Source organism: Rhineura floridana, chromosome 4, assembly GCF_030035675.1.
Source record: "Rhineura floridana isolate rRhiFlo1 chromosome 4, rRhiFlo1.hap2, whole genome shotgun sequence".
Classification (NCBI taxonomy): Eukaryota; Metazoa; Chordata; class Lepidosauria; order Squamata; family Rhineuridae; genus Rhineura; species Rhineura floridana.
In genome coordinates, this window is record NC_084483.1 from 18,688,591 (window position 1) to 18,704,551 (window position 15,961).

General features: G+C 44.3%; 1 protein-coding gene and 1 long non-coding RNA gene across 4 annotated transcripts in view; one reads left to right on the forward strand and one right to left on the reverse strand.

Annotated features, from left to right (window-relative positions):
* Positions 1–15,961, forward strand: part of MACROD2 (mono-ADP ribosylhydrolase 2) — a 946,657-nt gene that overhangs the window by 890,461 nt on the left and 40,235 nt on the right. The window lies entirely within an intron of this gene.
* The window catches only part of LOC133384265 (uncharacterized), a 32,789-nt gene that overhangs the window by 16,010 nt on the left and 818 nt on the right, over positions 1–15,961 (reverse strand). The window contains exons 1-3 of one of the 2 annotated variants that reach the window (XR_009762475.1): positions 15,564–15,786; positions 5,040–5,154; positions 4,833–4,948 (exon numbers count right to left, since the gene is read on the reverse strand). This is a non-coding gene — a long non-coding RNA (uncharacterized LOC133384265). Of the gene's footprint in view, positions 1–4,832; positions 4,949–5,039; positions 5,155–15,563; positions 15,787–15,961 lie in introns of those variants that run through there. The other variant, XR_009762476.1, reaches the window with a different exon arrangement.

The window sequence follows — 15,961 nt, forward strand, 5'->3', positions numbered from 1 at the left end:
CTGATGCATTTTCCTCCAGTTTGTGTATTTTGCTCCTAATGTTAGGATATCCTACTCCCAAAGAGCAGGAGAAGAAGCAAGGTAAAAGGGAAGATCCCTTTTAGCCCATTCAGACCGCCACCCAGACTTTCTTGGCCAATTCCAGTAAGAGATTTTCATGCCAAAGCAGCTTTCTACCCACATATTTGCTGCACCAGAAACCACAAGTTTACACTGGATGTGCACCTAAATGTGGATATGATCTCTCCATAGTTCATTGTTTTCCATAGAAAATGTACGTCCAAATGCACATCACAATGCAGATGGGAATAAAGCTTTGGATACACATCTAATGGTGCATATTTTGATACATATCCGATTCACTGTCCTTTAACCTGAGATGAGGTATTGCTGAGGACAGCTTGGGCTTATGGAACTTGTGCATGATGGTGTGCATTCTTGAAGACCAATTCTCCCCTGTCCTCCCCCCCCCAAAGTCTTTCAAACTACAAGAAGACTTTCCACCTCAGAATCTTAAGGATCTTTTGTGGGATAGTACTGTAAATGCCTGAGAAACCAGTTCTGTCCCCACATTATATTTTAGGCTCCCTCGCAGTTTAAAGAATCCTTTGGGGGCTTGAGTTAGGCTTGGAGAATTGCATGTTCTCTGGGTGCCATTTGCCCTGTTGGACCCCAGTTTGATCACGGGATGGCATGTGGCTGTGCAGGGATGGCACTGGGCCCTTGGGTACCAGACTGCCCTTGGCCCGTGTTGTCATGCTACCCAACACCCCCTCCTGTTGCAGGCTGCACAGGCTTAAATAGGCCTGCCCATTCCACCTACCTCCCACGTCACTGCATCAGCATACTAGCTTGCTGCGCATTCAGGCCTGCCACTACCCAAGATGACAACAGAAGGATCAATCCCTTAGGGATGCCCCAACTGCTGTCTTGGGTGATGGCAGGCATGTAAGTGTAGCAGGGGGTATATGGGGCAGAGGGGCCTATTTAAGCCCATGCTGCCTGCATGGGGAGGTGCTTCCTGGGATGAAGCTCTAGCTCTGCAGCAATGTTGAGTCACTGGGCCCTGCGACCCAATGCTGGTGCACATCATGGAGTGCAAGCTTCACCCTCCCAGACTAAGGAGCGACTCGTCAGGGGCCCTTTTTGGGTTGCAGGGGCCCCTGGCCAGTGCCCGACTGGACCGCCCACTGGTGCTGGGCCTGTGGCTGTGCACTGTCCCTTTGCTCTCTGTGTTCACTGGCAGCCTGAAGTCAATGTGGATATGCATCCATTCTGTGGGGCAAGATTATCCTGCCTCTTTTAGGAGGCCCCTGCACATCCATAGGAGCTCCCTCCCGGGCTGCAGCTTTGTCCCTTCCCACCTTTTGGTGCCCAGTGTCGGATACTCACTTCACTAATAGGAGGAGGGATGATTGTAATATATTGGGATTTTGTGGGGACCATTTTTGCTAGCAATAGGGGTGATGGATCCTCTGGTTTCTGTTCACTAAGCTGAGATTTCTATTTGTTTGCAATAGCTGAGCTTGGAATGTTCACGATTATTCCAACTGGCTGAGGGAAATCATTAGCCTTGGTTTGCTGTGGACCAAACAGAGGACTGAAAACTCAAATTGGAAGAGGTCCAAAAAGTAGGAAAGCTAAGGAGCAGGGACCATATCTCATGACGGGACCATAGGTAGGTGCTAGAATACATGCTTTGCATACACAAAGTTCACAGTTTAATCCCAGTTTGATCACTGGTATCTCTTGTTAGAAGCGCCAGGTGCCAGGTGATACGGGAAAACACCTCCTCCCTGAGATTCTGGAGAGCCACTGTTTTTCAGAGTGAACAGTACTCAGCTAGGCTGACCTGGGATAAGGCAGCTTCCTGTGTTCCTAAGGAAAGTAAGAGAAGGACTGGTGTATGAAGTAGAAGATGGGCGACTAATAAAGTCAATAAATAAATAAATAAATAAATTTTGAAAAGGATGTACGTCAGAGGTAGCTAACAAAAGGGGTAGAACAGGGGTAGTTCCCTCCAGATGTTGTTGGATTCCAATTCCCATCAGTCTCAGCTAGTCTAGGTTGATGGGAGTTGTAGTCCACCAACTATATATGGAGAACTGATGGAATTTGTAGTTCAACTACAGAGGGAGAGCTCCATGTTGACTATCCCTGCTGCACCACACAGGACAACCATTTTGATGATGTTGGTAGAGATAGGGGCAGAGGGGCATAAGCTCTCGCTAGCCAGGGAGTCTGATATGCATACACTGAGCGGCAGAGGCTAAGGCAGCAGGTGGTGATGGAGGCTTGGAGAAAGGAGGACTGAGAAGAAACTGAGCTGGAACAAAACCTCACACAAGACCTAGGGAAAGGCAAGGCTGTGAACCCATGACAGGAACAAAATGGACTAAAAATGGAAGCTGGCATGCTATGGGCTGGGAACCCAAGGGGCTATGAGTGTGCCAGGTTCACACCAAAGCCACTCATGTACCTTTATTACTTGCATAGAAGAGAAGGTGCTTCAAAATGTGTGTTTGTTTTTTTGTTTCAGTCATTGCAATGGTTTGGTGTGGGGGCAGGGAGAGAAAGAGAAAATAACCTACAAAACTAATAAAGGTGAAGAGGCACTGTACATCTATACATCTTGTATGGCAGAGAGCCCAAACAGCAAGGCAGGAACTGCATTTCACAAATGCATTTGAGTTAACCTGCCACCATGGAGAAGGGCAGGAGGAGAGGCAAGCCCAGGGTTGGATGCTCTAAGTAGGGCCCCTCAGTGAAGAATTTGAATACTGGCAGCAATTGTGGCCCCAGACTTTGCTCCCCCCTCCCTCCCTCCCACCCGCCCACCCACCCACCCACCCTGGCAATAGGAGCTTTGCCTTTGGAAAAGTTTGGCAGCTATCATGGCTAAAGACAAAGGCAAAGACCAAGACAGGTCATATCTCCCCCCTGCCTAAACTATAGCTCATAGATGGGCTGTAAGTGTAGCTTAGAATCTGAGGGCAAACCTTAGTTTGTCAGGCTTCAGTCTACCTTTATAGCTCCCTGAATAAGAGCAATAAGTTCCTGGTTAGTATTCTCACCTACCAGGAGTAGGTGAACTTGAGAGATTCTTCCTAATCAAAGTTGTCAGCAATAATATAGGTAATGAGTGTGGATATTGGCGTTTCCCTGTCAACCTTAATGAAGATTCTTTGTTTGTGGAATTGTTTACCAAACCAGTTATCCTGGCCTGATTAATGAGTTGTCACTCGCCCTGAATATAAGGAGCAGCAACAGAAATAGTTGCCAAACCAAAAGTCTTCAGGTTTTGGAGTTTTGGTGATGAATATAAAGCACTTTATTGCCCTATTCTGGTCCAAAAGGAGGTGCTCACGGGGCAAGGCAACAAGGTCAGTTGGTTATTGGAGCAACAAGCAACAAGGAAAGCTTCTAGTGGACAACTTGGTCTGCCTTGGACTGGAGGTGAACCAAGGCCATTTGAGCCTCTCTCTCTTTCTGTGTGCACCTCCTGTTGCTGTAAGAGGAGCTGCTGCTTCACTCCATGGCCTCCTGTGCATGTTTACTCAGGAGCAAGTCCCACTGTAACCAGTGAGACTTACTTCCAAGAAAGTGTGCATAGGATAATTGCCTGTGTTGGTATGATGTGCTTGCTACATGTTGGGAATTGCAGTAGTGCATTTACTTAAGAATAACCCAATTTAAATATTTTAGAAGTCAGGGTGTTTCCTGAAACATCCTTTCTCTTGTTTCTTTAGCAAAGTGCCTGATTCCCTGTTGTGCTATTTTGGGGGGGGGAGGGCAGGGGGAGGGTTGTGGTTGTTATTTTGCTCCTGAGCATATGCCATCCTTTCAGAAAGCAACATGATAGCAATGTGACAGAGAAAGGCACCAAATTCAGACAGTGTCAAAAGGATGTTGTTCAGTAAAGCAAGCTATGAGACTCACAGACAGGGATTTTTGAGTGAAAGAAGGAAACCTGCAATAAACGGGTTAAGCAGAGCAGAACAGAGTGCCAGGTTTGCCAAGGTCAGCAGCTGGTGGGCAAGTAGATAAGCAGGAACTTGCAGAAGCTCTGGTGTGGGGGAAAAAGTAGTTTGGAGAGAGAGAACTGTGCTTTGTGATTTTGTCAGTAAAGACTCTTACAAGAAACTTGCCTGGCCTGGCTTATTTGCTGATCTATGCGTCCCTAGAATTTCTTCTTTGTATGATCTCTATACGCACACACCGACAAAGGAAAGCCGTGGCGGCAAAGGAACAGTTGGAAGCACATTCCCAATTGTACGTTTGCACCTGTGGCTATCCTTTCCTGCCCTTGACAACATAGTATGGCAAGTGACTGATAGGTGGCAGGCCTCTCTCACTCTCAAGGTGGCCCATGGAGGAGTGCTCACTTCCAGAGCCAATCCTCCAACTGTAAGTGGTTTCCCAACTCTGCTTTACAAGGTGCACATGAGGTTTCTGGTAGGGCAGTTCCTACCTTTTGCTCCTATAATGTAATTAGTGTTGTTGTAAGAGTTTCCTTAAGTCACATTTGCACTATAAAAACACACCTATTGGTTCAATAGGATTTATTGTGCCCCAAGAACACTTGCATCTTGTATTTTCCAAGTGTTGCAAACCAACCAACCTTCCTTTTTTTAAAGATGCTATATTTACACACTGTCATTCAGTTGCCCTCTAGTGTACCTTCTCCAGTTCTATGGTATTTTAAAATCAGGTGATAAGTACTGAACATAGTGTTTCAAATGAGGCTTGTGTAGTATCATTATTGCAGTGTTAGTGTAATCTACCATGATGCCTTTAACTATTTCAGCTGTGCATCCTGTTCTTGTACTCACCTTATAATGGAAGTCCCTCCTTCAAGTGATTATTTTCTTGCCGGCCAATGATTAAATTATGGGAATCCAAAACATATCTTGATAGCTTGACCACAAAAGATGGGATAAAATGCAGCCTACACAAAGAATATATTATGTATTGTATGAATATCCAGTCCATATGTTCAGTACTCCAGACACCCACCCCTGGCCACACCCCATACTGACCTTGTTCCGCACTCTCCACAGATGCTTTTGCCTGGCTGGAATGTGTCCTTGGACTGTGAACATTTGTCTTGCTTGTTTGGATGGGGAGCAGAGAGATGCAGAGCTTGGAAGATTACTTTTAAAAAGTAATAAATTACAGTTACAATTACTTGGCAAAAAGTAGTAATTACCATTACTATTAAAATTGCCCTGAAAGTAACTGAGAAAAAGCAAAGTAATCACTACAATTACTTTTCAGTTACTTTTTGAAAAAAACACCTACAAGGTGCTGGCCTTGGCTGCACATCTAAGTAGCCTAAAATAATATTAAAAATAAACACACACACAAAGGGGGTAGTAGAATAATTTTTTTTATCCATAAGATTAACAGAATGGCATAACAGAATCTCACATGCACCCCAAGCAATGATGATACCACAACACTTGACATCAAATTTTACACTTGAAATGCTGCTTTTATAATACATTTCTGTTATGACTGAAAAAAACAAGATGCTCAAAGAGCACGTGAGACAAGGAATGTCTTTTCACAGTCATTACGTTGCCACCAGTACTGAACGAGCATTCTACTGCGGCGCTTGAAGGCATGCCTGTGTTGTGCTGCAAAAAACACTGCAGCACACGTGGCAAGCCATGGAGTGATGACACTTCTCTGCTGGGAGACCTCAGGTACCCCAACAATTCCTCATCAGCAGTGTCCAGCAGTTTATAGAAATACATAGTAGATAGGAAAGGCATACTTAGTTCTAACTAACTTGGAGGCGCAACACCCAGGTTTGGGAGTTGCCCTCATGGCTCAGGAGGGAGAGAGCAGAGACGAAGGTGTCTCCTCTCTCTCAGACAGTCAAACAAGAGAGGAAGGGTAAAGGGCGGAAGGAGGAAGGGCAGATAAGCATATCAGTCTGCAAGGGAAGGAAGTCAGTCAGGGCATCTCAGGTAAAGGTAGGCAAGCATAGCCAGGAGTTTTATCTAAGAATTATGGCTTCTAAGAGCTGGTTGTTGGGAGAGCAACAAAATCTCTCTCTTGGAAGCAAGCTGCTTGTTTCTAAATGTGTGTGTTGTTAATCTTTCACTAATAGTTGCACATAGAATTTTCTGAAGCTTGCTTGCTTTCTTTTGACAGATGCCCATTCACTTGAAGTGAATTTTTTTAGTCAGTAGATTCCGATAGGTCTGAACAGAAGTGAGAAATCAATACAGCTTATCGTCAAATTAACCTTGTCACAAGGTCTTCAGCTGCAGTTTCCCATAATAAAACCTCCATATGAGGAGGGTGTGGAATGTGTGAGTTACAAATGGGGTACACCTGCAGTGTGGCACACTAGATGCCCACAAAGTGAATGAATCTTGGCAGCTTTGCAATCTAACTGGATTACTTTATTGCTTAACTGCATTCCTTGTTTGCCTCTGTAATTCTCACTTTTTTTTACCCACTGTTTGAATGTCTTTTGGGAATGCCTACTGATTATTTGTTATCATTTTGGGCTGATTACCTCCAGCTATTATCTCACCAAAGCTGCATACACATGATAGATTTAAAGCACATTTCCACCACCACCCCCAAAAAAGAATACTGGGAACTGTAGTTTGTTAAGGGTGCTGGGAATTGTAGCTCTGTGAGGGGTAAACTACAGTTCCCAAGATTCTTGGGGAAAAGCCATGTGCTTACATGTATGGTGTCTAAAGGGAGACTCTTACCGACTGATCCTGTACTTCCAGAAGTAAATCTTATTGACTCCTATGGGAATTACTCCCAAGTAAGTATGCTTGGGATTGCAGCTTTTAGGTCATGCTTAACAGCCACCTTGTATCAAATTGAACAGATAGTTTCGAATCAGATTTAAACACTTTAGCCACTTAAACTGGTCAGAGTGTCATTCCCTCTATTTCTGAAGCTCAGGCTGGAAGTGTTGTTGCTATGGTATCACCATCCATACCACACATAATGAGTATTAGTGGGCAAGACAGAATACAAAAAAAGTGTGAGAGAAAACAGGAAGGGGATGACTCCCAAAACAGTCCAAATTAGTACTGAGCATGCTCTGTTATGGAATGCGCTCTCTCTTGGTCTCTCTCTCTCTCTCTCTCTCTCTCTCTCTCTCTCTCTCTCTCTCTCTCTCTCTCTCTCTCTCTCTCGTGTGTGTGTGTGTGTGTGTGTGTGTGTGTGTGTGTGTGTGTGTGTGTGTGTGTGTGTGTGTGTGAGAGAGAGAGAGAGAGAGAGAGAGAGAGAGAGAGAGAGAGAGAGAGAGAGAGAGAGAGAGAGAGAGAGAGAGAGCACCATGTGAGAAAACTTCTCAGGTAAAAGGAACATGGGATCTGCTTCTTCAAGGTGTGGTTTCATGACACTGAAAAGTGTGAATGAATTAAATCACCACATGCAGATCTTTCCTAATCTATCAATATCTTTGCAGGATGAAGGATATCAACCTAGCCTTCTCCAAATGGTTTCACCCATGTGGTTTAATTCTCACACACTTCCCCAGCAACATGGGATCACAGCAAAGAGGAGTGGCTCCCATGGCACTGTGAAGAGAGCTCTCCCGACAGCTTAAATCCAAGCACTTCAGCTTAAACTGCATTGACAATTTCCTTTACATAAAGCAGGAGTAGGGAACCTATGGCCCTTCAGATGTTGGTGGACTCCAGCTCCCATAATCTCTCACCATTGGCCATTTTGGGCTGTGAGCACACTGGTCACCTACAGCAAAGCATTTCCATTAGCCACACCTGGAAGAGGACTGGGTTGATCTGCCCATCAGTTATGAAATCTCTTTGAAGTGAATTTTAAAAAATGCCCTCAAGCTGATCCCACCAGGTTTTACAATAAAAAGGGGCAGGGTTTGACCAGCATCGTGGGCCCCCATTTTCAGAAGAGAGAGGTGGAAATTACTAGATCAGGAAATTGCTAGAGCAGTCTACGCAAACCCTAACAGGCCAGTATAGCTGTGTCACATGGGCTATCATGCCTGGGGAAACTGCAGCTGTTCCATTGTATTTTTTTTTTTAAAAGATTACTTTTCTGAGCTCTGGGGGAAAAAAGAAGTTCATCAGAGACAACACGTGGAGGGTGCTTGTTTTATTCATGACATCATGCAGGTGCCCCATTGCTATTCCACAGTAAATGCCTAGGGTAGAAGCAGTTGATATGGAAAGAGGGGGAGGAGACTTTTAAAAGCCAGGGAAAATAAAGAATAGAACAGGAGGAAAGGAACACTGGTGGGATGGGGAAATGGAACATCTTCATGAGGTCCTGGGGGCTGGAGGTTGCTCTTATGTGTCCTAAATGAATTGGGACCCAGGTATCAGTGGGTCTGTCTACACTCATATCCATCTTCCTGTGATTTAAGATTGTCTGTTAATGCCCTTCTGCCAGTAGTGTAGTGGCAAATTCAGAAGTGTAGGGTTCCTTTATAATACTCATGCCATACCTCCACATAGACACACCCCCTCACTTGCTTCTCATTCTCTGTCATCATCTCTATGCTCCGCAGTCCCTCCCATGTATGCCTTCTCCCATAACAACAGACATCCCTAGGAACCAATCAGCATGAAAAGGGAGTCTGTTAGCTGCTGAGAAGAGTCTTCTAAGTAGTTGACTTACCTCCTTTCACTCTGATTGGCTCCAATCAGCAGGAAAGGACAAGGAAACATGTTAGAAGATTCTTCTCAGTGGCTAACACATTCCTCTTTCATTCTGATTGGCTCATAGGACCCTGCTCCCAAAAAAGTAAGGGGTTTAAGATCCCCCGAGACCCTGGACAACTACACCCCTGCCTTCTCATAGTGCTGCCTCCTTCAGAGATGCAAATGCTGTGAACTAAGGAGAGGGCCGCATATGTTCTCCCTAAAGAGGCTCACCTGGCTAGCACCAACATCACCATCATTTAAGTGCCAGGCAAAGCCAATTTTATTCGCCCAGGCATTTTTAAGTATGGTTTATCTGTGCACTTTTGGTTTTATCTCTGTGTTTACAGTTTGAGGGGTGTATTTTTAAGTGTTGCATTACTGTGAACTGCTCTGGAATAGTTTTTTTGATGAAGGATGGTATGTACATATTTTAAATTCAAATAAATATAAAAACCGTAGCTGTCCATGCTTAATGCCCTTCTCTAAAAGCAAACCTATGATGCCATGACATCTGTTTATTCACCTGGCTCTTTGTATGTGTGTTAAAACTCAGCCTCAATGCTTACTTATAAATCTTTTAATTTATAAAATCTCTCCATCTCCTTTCTGCAAAGATGGCATAGAAATCAAAATATCCTACAGAGCAGTCTTTGTCATCCCAGGCACGTTATTTGGAGAATTAATTATAATGGCTCCCACGATGTTATCAACTGTAAGCAACTGTCCAGTAAACTTCATACAACAGCAACATTCTGTAAAATACACACATGCACACACGCATTTTTGGCAAGTGTCTCTCTTTAACTACCTTTCAGCCAATTTTCTTATTTTATTCATGCCACCAATGTGCCGCAAAATAGATATCAAACACAGTACCCCAGAACCAATGACATCAAAGGCCCTATTCACACGTTACAGTCAACGAGTGTACAGTCTGTGTACCTGGGTACAGAAGTAGCTGGGCTGTACACTCGTAGTTATTCACATGTAACATTCAACAAGTGTACAGTCTGTTATATACACATTTGCTGCCAGGGAAAGAAAATGGCTTCAATGACACTTTTTAAATGCACCATTGAAGCAATTCCCTTTTACTGGCAACAAGGCAAGGCATGCTGGGTCTGTTATACTTCCTGAAACTGTTTCCTGTCAAGGGGTACATTCAATAGAAAGAGTTTTGGCAGAAACAGGAATGTAGTTTTACTCTTTTCATTTTTCCTGCAGATTCTTAAGGTTTTAAAATCAAAACCCCAACTTTTAAAAAGAAAATACTCACCTGTAACTATCATAATTATAGTTATTAAAATATTGTATTCTTCATTGCCTGTTATTAGAGTATGTATGGTTTTTGATGTAGGCTTTCATGAAACAATCCTATACATGTCTATACAGTTCTATAGAGATCAATAGGACTTACTCATAGATAAATGTGTGAAAGTGCAGACCTAAATATATTGAATATTTATATATGAAAATATTTTGAGGAGGGGGGCTGCAACAAAAACAAGCTGCTTAAAAGAGTATAAACTGAAACTATTCTTCCAGCATGGTACACCTGATTCTTTCTTAAGGATATCATGCGTTTTAATACACAAAACTACACTAAAAATATAAATGTGGGGAAAATTCTTTATCAATTGGGCTTTCCAGCCTACTGCTCCCACTGTAACATACTCTGTCTCCTGCAAAGCCTTTCCTGCATTTGGGAAACAGGAAAGCTCTGGGCTGTGGTTTTTATGGTTTTTCAGTAGAAATGTTTGTGGCTCAGTATCAAAGTGATCATCTGTATCTCTTTTATGATCTAGGTCAGTGGTTCCCAACCTTTATGAGTACGGGATCCCCTTTATAAGCTCAAAAAATTTTGTGACCTCCCTCCAGGAAGGCAGCTTGGCTGCCAGGAAGGAAGGGGGAAAGCAGCCTTTGCTTGCAGCCTTGCTTCTTTTTGCTTCACTAAAAGCCCTCTCATTCTGAGTAAGGGCATCAGCAGCAGTAGTAGTGTGAGGAGACAGCAGTCAGTGGTAGTAATAACCTCTTCTTTCTGGTAGCATCACCCTCAGCCTCCTTTGGTGTCTGCCATGTATTTTATACCTTTGGTGCGCCTGAAAGATGCTCTAGCACTTCAGCAAAAGTCCTCCCCTCTCATTTGGAGCAAGGAGGTGTCATTTGCAGTGGCAGTGGGGAGCAGACAGTGTCCAGGAGTGAAGACTTAAAAAAAATTTTTTTTAAAAATTTCTTTACTGTTTGCAGCCCCCTCTGGATTACTTTGCGGCCCCCAGGTTGGGAACCGCTGATCTATGTCATAATATTTAGCTTTTGGACAGCACTTTAAATGCAGGGTGGGCAGAAAGTAGATCAAAATGTATTGGTGTATCTCAGGATGACTCACAGAAGATCAGTGAGGATTTCAGACTCCTGTTTCACAATGAAAACAAGAAAATGACCACCCACCATTATACTGCTGAGATGAAGAAAGGGGGGGGTAATCTGAGTGGAGTTTTGTGTGGAAATACTGTGAGCTCAGTTCAATTTTGGAGCTCCAAACAGATTCCTGGGCTAAGAATTATTTAACTCTAAGTGCATATATTTGTGGCTTGCTCTGGTTGGTGGATCTTGGGTTTTTGTAATAATAATAATAAAATCAATACCAAAAAACCTGAAGTCTAACCATCCTGATCTAGAGTATTAGATCCTGATCTAGTCTAACCATGAAGTCTAACCATCCTAACCATAGAGTATTTGCCACCCTGGGCTCCTGCTGGAGGAAGGGCAGGATATAAATCAAATAATAAACAAACAAAACATTACAACCCTACAAGGCAGGTTTGTGTTACCATAAAACCATGTGATTGCAGCTACTTCTGACAGCAGTTTCTAATGGAGGCAGCCATTATCATGTGTTTGACCATCAGGTGTGTCTAATTTTGATGCATGACACTTGACATAGAAAGTAAGAGCTGCACAGAGATGAGCAAATCCACAATTTTTCTCTTCTCAATTTCTGGATACACAGTAGAAAGGTGACATTGCTTTTTTGAAAATGCCTTCTTTGGCAATGTTTTGAAGAGTCTTACCTCTGCTACTGTAGTTTCATTCTTGCAAGCACTCTTTTGAACCATGCTACAACAACCCTGCAAGGTAGGTCTGTGCCATACAAATGATTTAGTGCAGGGATGGCCAGAAGATAGACTATATTCTCTTGTAGATCCCTGGGAGATTTGTAGTCAATTGGCAAGCTCTTCTTGTTGGCATGAGGCCTAGTAGTTTTCCATCAAGTCTGCAAAACTGTAACTAGGGGGAGTTTTGTCTTAGCCCAGTCTGGGAACGGACTGCCCAGGCCGTTGCTATGGTAACCATCTGATAGACTGGGAAAGTTCTAACAGAGTCTGTAAGTTGTGTCTTCTGATTTATGCCTCTGATCTGTGAGGCTGTTCTTCTGAATATTGCCTCTGAACTGAGAGGTTGTCTTTTGTGTTTACCTTTGGAGAGAGATGTACCAGAGGGGGCGATGACTGAAGAAACTCTACATGTATTTACTCTTAAGCCTTAAGCCATAATGTCTTAATAAAAGACTCTTAACATGCTCTAATGCTCTGAAGAAGTTTCTTGCTCAACTTAACTCCAACGTAATGTATGCTGTTTCACGCAACAACGCACACACGCCAACACTTCTGGCTTCCAGTTGTTTAACAATAGCAACAAAAGGGCACACATCCGTTTGAAATTTGACAACTGAAATTAAGAATACTTGTGTAAAGTAGGAATAGATCTATGTGTGGAAAGGACTGTGAGCTCATCTCAGTTCTGATAACCCTGTGCTCAGCAGCTTCGCAGAGACACCATGTTTTTTCATACTAGATGTATGTCTTTTGCAGCTGGCGGCGGTGGTGGCAGGGGAGAGAGGTGAGGTGAGGCGAGGTGTGGGGCAGCAGGAGGTGCGGTGGCAGTGGGGGAACAAGAGGCGAAGTGAAGTGAGGCAGGGTGGCAGGAGGTGCAGTGGCGGCGGTGGCGGCAGCTGTGGGGAAACAAGAGGCAAGGCGATGTGAGGCGGGGCGGCAGGAGGTGTGGCGGTGGCAGGGGGAGCGGGGGAACAAGAGGTGAGGTGAGGCTGGGTGGGGGGGTGGCAGGAGGTGCGGTGGCGGAGGTGGCTGCGGGGAAACGAGAGGTGAGGCAAGGTGGGGGGTGGCAGGAGGTGCGCCGGCAGCGGGGGAATGCGAGGCGAGGTGAGGCGGGGTGGGGAGCAGTGGCAGGAGGGGGGGTGGCAGCAGCAGGGGAATGAGAGGCAAGGTGAGGCGGGGTGGTGGTGGGGTGGCAGGAGGAGCAGCGGCGGCAGGAGAAGGAGAGGCAGGGTGGTGGTGGGGCAGTGGGGGGCAGCAGAACACTGTGGGGATGGTGGGGGGCACAAGCTGTGGTGGGGGGTGGCAGGACACACAAGGGGGACGGCAGGACATGCGAAGGGGATGTGGGGGAGACGAGCAGCTGGGGTGGCAGGATGTGCCACCTCCACAGCTCTTCACTGCCATTCTGCTGCTCCCTTCTCCTCCGTCATCCTTGTCCTGGCTTTTTCCTCCACTGTCCATTTTTCTCTCTCTCAGGCGCTCCACGATACTCTGCCTATTCACCTCTTCCCTCATGCCTCCTAACACAGAGCATGAGGGAAGAGAGAGGCTGTGCAGAAGTCCTGTGTGAGGCACATGTCTTGTGTCCACCAGTCACAGGAGCTGAAGACTTCCGCTTCCCCCCAAGTAACATCCAAACCTAACGTGAAAACGTTAAAGTCGCGGCTGAAAAGTAGGGAAATTACTAGTCGTTCTATTACTTGCAAAATGTAATGGAATTACCCACTCGTTAGTTTAAAAAGTAGTGAATTACAAGTAACTTGTTATTTCTAACGAGTTACTTCCAAGCTCTGGAGAGATGTGTGTATAGAAACCTCTGATGTTGGAATGCCTAGTGTACAAAAGTAGCACTCACATCCATTGCTCCACCCACTTCTGATTCTAGCCAATCCCAGCACCTTTGGCCCCTTGGAAGGTTCCCCACCCTTTTTGCATTAGGTGAAGTGAAGCAGCTGCCTCAGGCAGCTGATTTTGAGTGTTATGAAAGGGCAACAAAGGATTTAAATTATTATTGTGGTTTTTTTCTGCCAGGAATTGTGGGGGGGGGGAGAATTCTTGCGGGATTTCCAATGCAAAAATAGCTTGTCTGGCCTTAGGTATTATGAACCGTGACTTGGGGGTGGGATGAGTGCCATTTGCAGGTCCACCTCTGAGCCAGCATTAAGTCTTGGGCCAGCCCTGATGGGTCTAGATAGAGCTCTATGTTCAACAGCATTCTGCTGCCTGCCAGGTGATGGCTTTCCCCTACTTTCTCAGTATGTTATTTATAATTGTCATGAACCAGAATGTACTGCCGTGCATTTTAAGGATTTTAACCTCATTGATGGCTTCAGGCAATTTGGGAAATTTTTCAGCATACTCTCATTTTGGTTATAATCTGAATGGCACCATATTACAGTGGCATCTACTCAGTGGAGGGAATTTGTTTTTAAGATGATTTGCTGTGTCTGGGTAAAAAATACGGTACTCCTGCAGTGCAATCCTGTTTTCTCCAAAGGAAATCCCATTGTACACAATGGGACCTATTCCCTAGCAATTGTGTTTAGGATTGCTGCCTTAAGGAATATAAAGTGTTAGCTTAGTGGAACCTGAGGGCAAAAACCAGCACACACACGCACACACTCCACTCCATCATTCAGACATATTTACAAGGGAATTGAGGTGTAAGGTCAGTTTTCACAATCACTGAAGTGGGAAGTCCTGATTTTTGAGTGCAGGTTATAACCTTTTCTGATAGGTGGTAGGCAATGTAAATTGCAGTTGTCCCCATTAGTTGAATTGTGGTGTTCTGTTGCTGGTTTTCTTTTTACTTTTCTGGTGTCCCCCCCCCTCTCCCTCCCCAAACACATAAGCCACATTCACACCATACATTTATTTCACTGTCATGGCTTTCCACAAAGAATCCTGGGAAGTGTAGTTTGTGAAGGGTGCTGAGAACTGTTAGGAGACTTCTATTCCCCTCAGAAAGCTGCAAGTCCCAGAATTCTCTGGGAAGAGGGACTGAATGTTAATCCATGCTGGAAATCGTAGTTCTGTGAGGGGAATAGGGGTCTCCTAAGAACCCTCAGCACCCTTCAGAAACTACACTTTCCAGGATTCTTCGAGGGAAGCCATGACTGTTTAAACTGGAATAATAGTGGAATAAATGTATGGTGTGAATGTGGTCATAGATAGATGAAGTTAGCCAATGTATCAATCCCTTTATTTCCTAGCAAGGAATATTTCTCTTTTCAGTGAAACCTTTCTTCTTTTGTAATATTCTAAAGTCTACTGCAAGATGACATGTTAAGGAATTTGTGAATAGTGATTTTATTATTCCTCAAGAGAGGTTTTTGACAAAAACTGAATGATTTCATCTAAAAGCCAGATGGCCTGTTGATTCTGGGTATATAATAGATCGTCCTGGGCCTGAGGAATTTTCATTACCCACCAAGCAAAGAACATTTGCAACTGCATTTAATATGAGGCTAAAAGAAAGCCTCAAAGGCTTACATTTTGACAGTATTTTTGAGCAGGGCTGCAAATGCTTTTTAATATATCTGTGAAAAGAGTCCCTATCAAGATTAAACTGAATTTGAACGTGTGGGATCAGAAGTGCCATTAGCAACTTGCTTAATTTTCTCCTTGACTGAAGTATGCAAGAATCAGCAACTGCATATATTGCGAATGAAATGCAAATGATGAAGAAAAATGTTGTTTGACAATTCTACAATCTCTCTAAAGCTCAAAAAAGTTGACACACTCAAAGACATTTCATTCCTGTTATCATCCATATACTTACAGTCTGGGATCCATTTGTAAGATCTGCAATCCTATTTCATAAGGGCTGCGGATGTGTTGAACCAACAGCTGACTGTCAGGTCCACTGTAGTGGGCAGCTGCGATTTCAGTATGGGTAACTTCTACTCTTTTGTACCCTTCTGCTAGACCTTTCAGTATGAAGAAAGCCTTTGAGCACTTTCTTTTTCTGCCATGAAGAAAGTATTTCTGCTCTTATTTTTCACTTCTCAGGAAAAGAAGGGGAAGGTATGGCCAGAAGAGTTTCAGGAAACAGGAACTGACTTCACTTGTATTTTCTACATGTAGCAAAGGAACAGGAGAAGCAGAAGCACAAACTCAAGGGGCCTGAGTCATGGGCCTTTTGCACTAGCTCCCAGATCTTCTGTTCCTTTTCTGCTT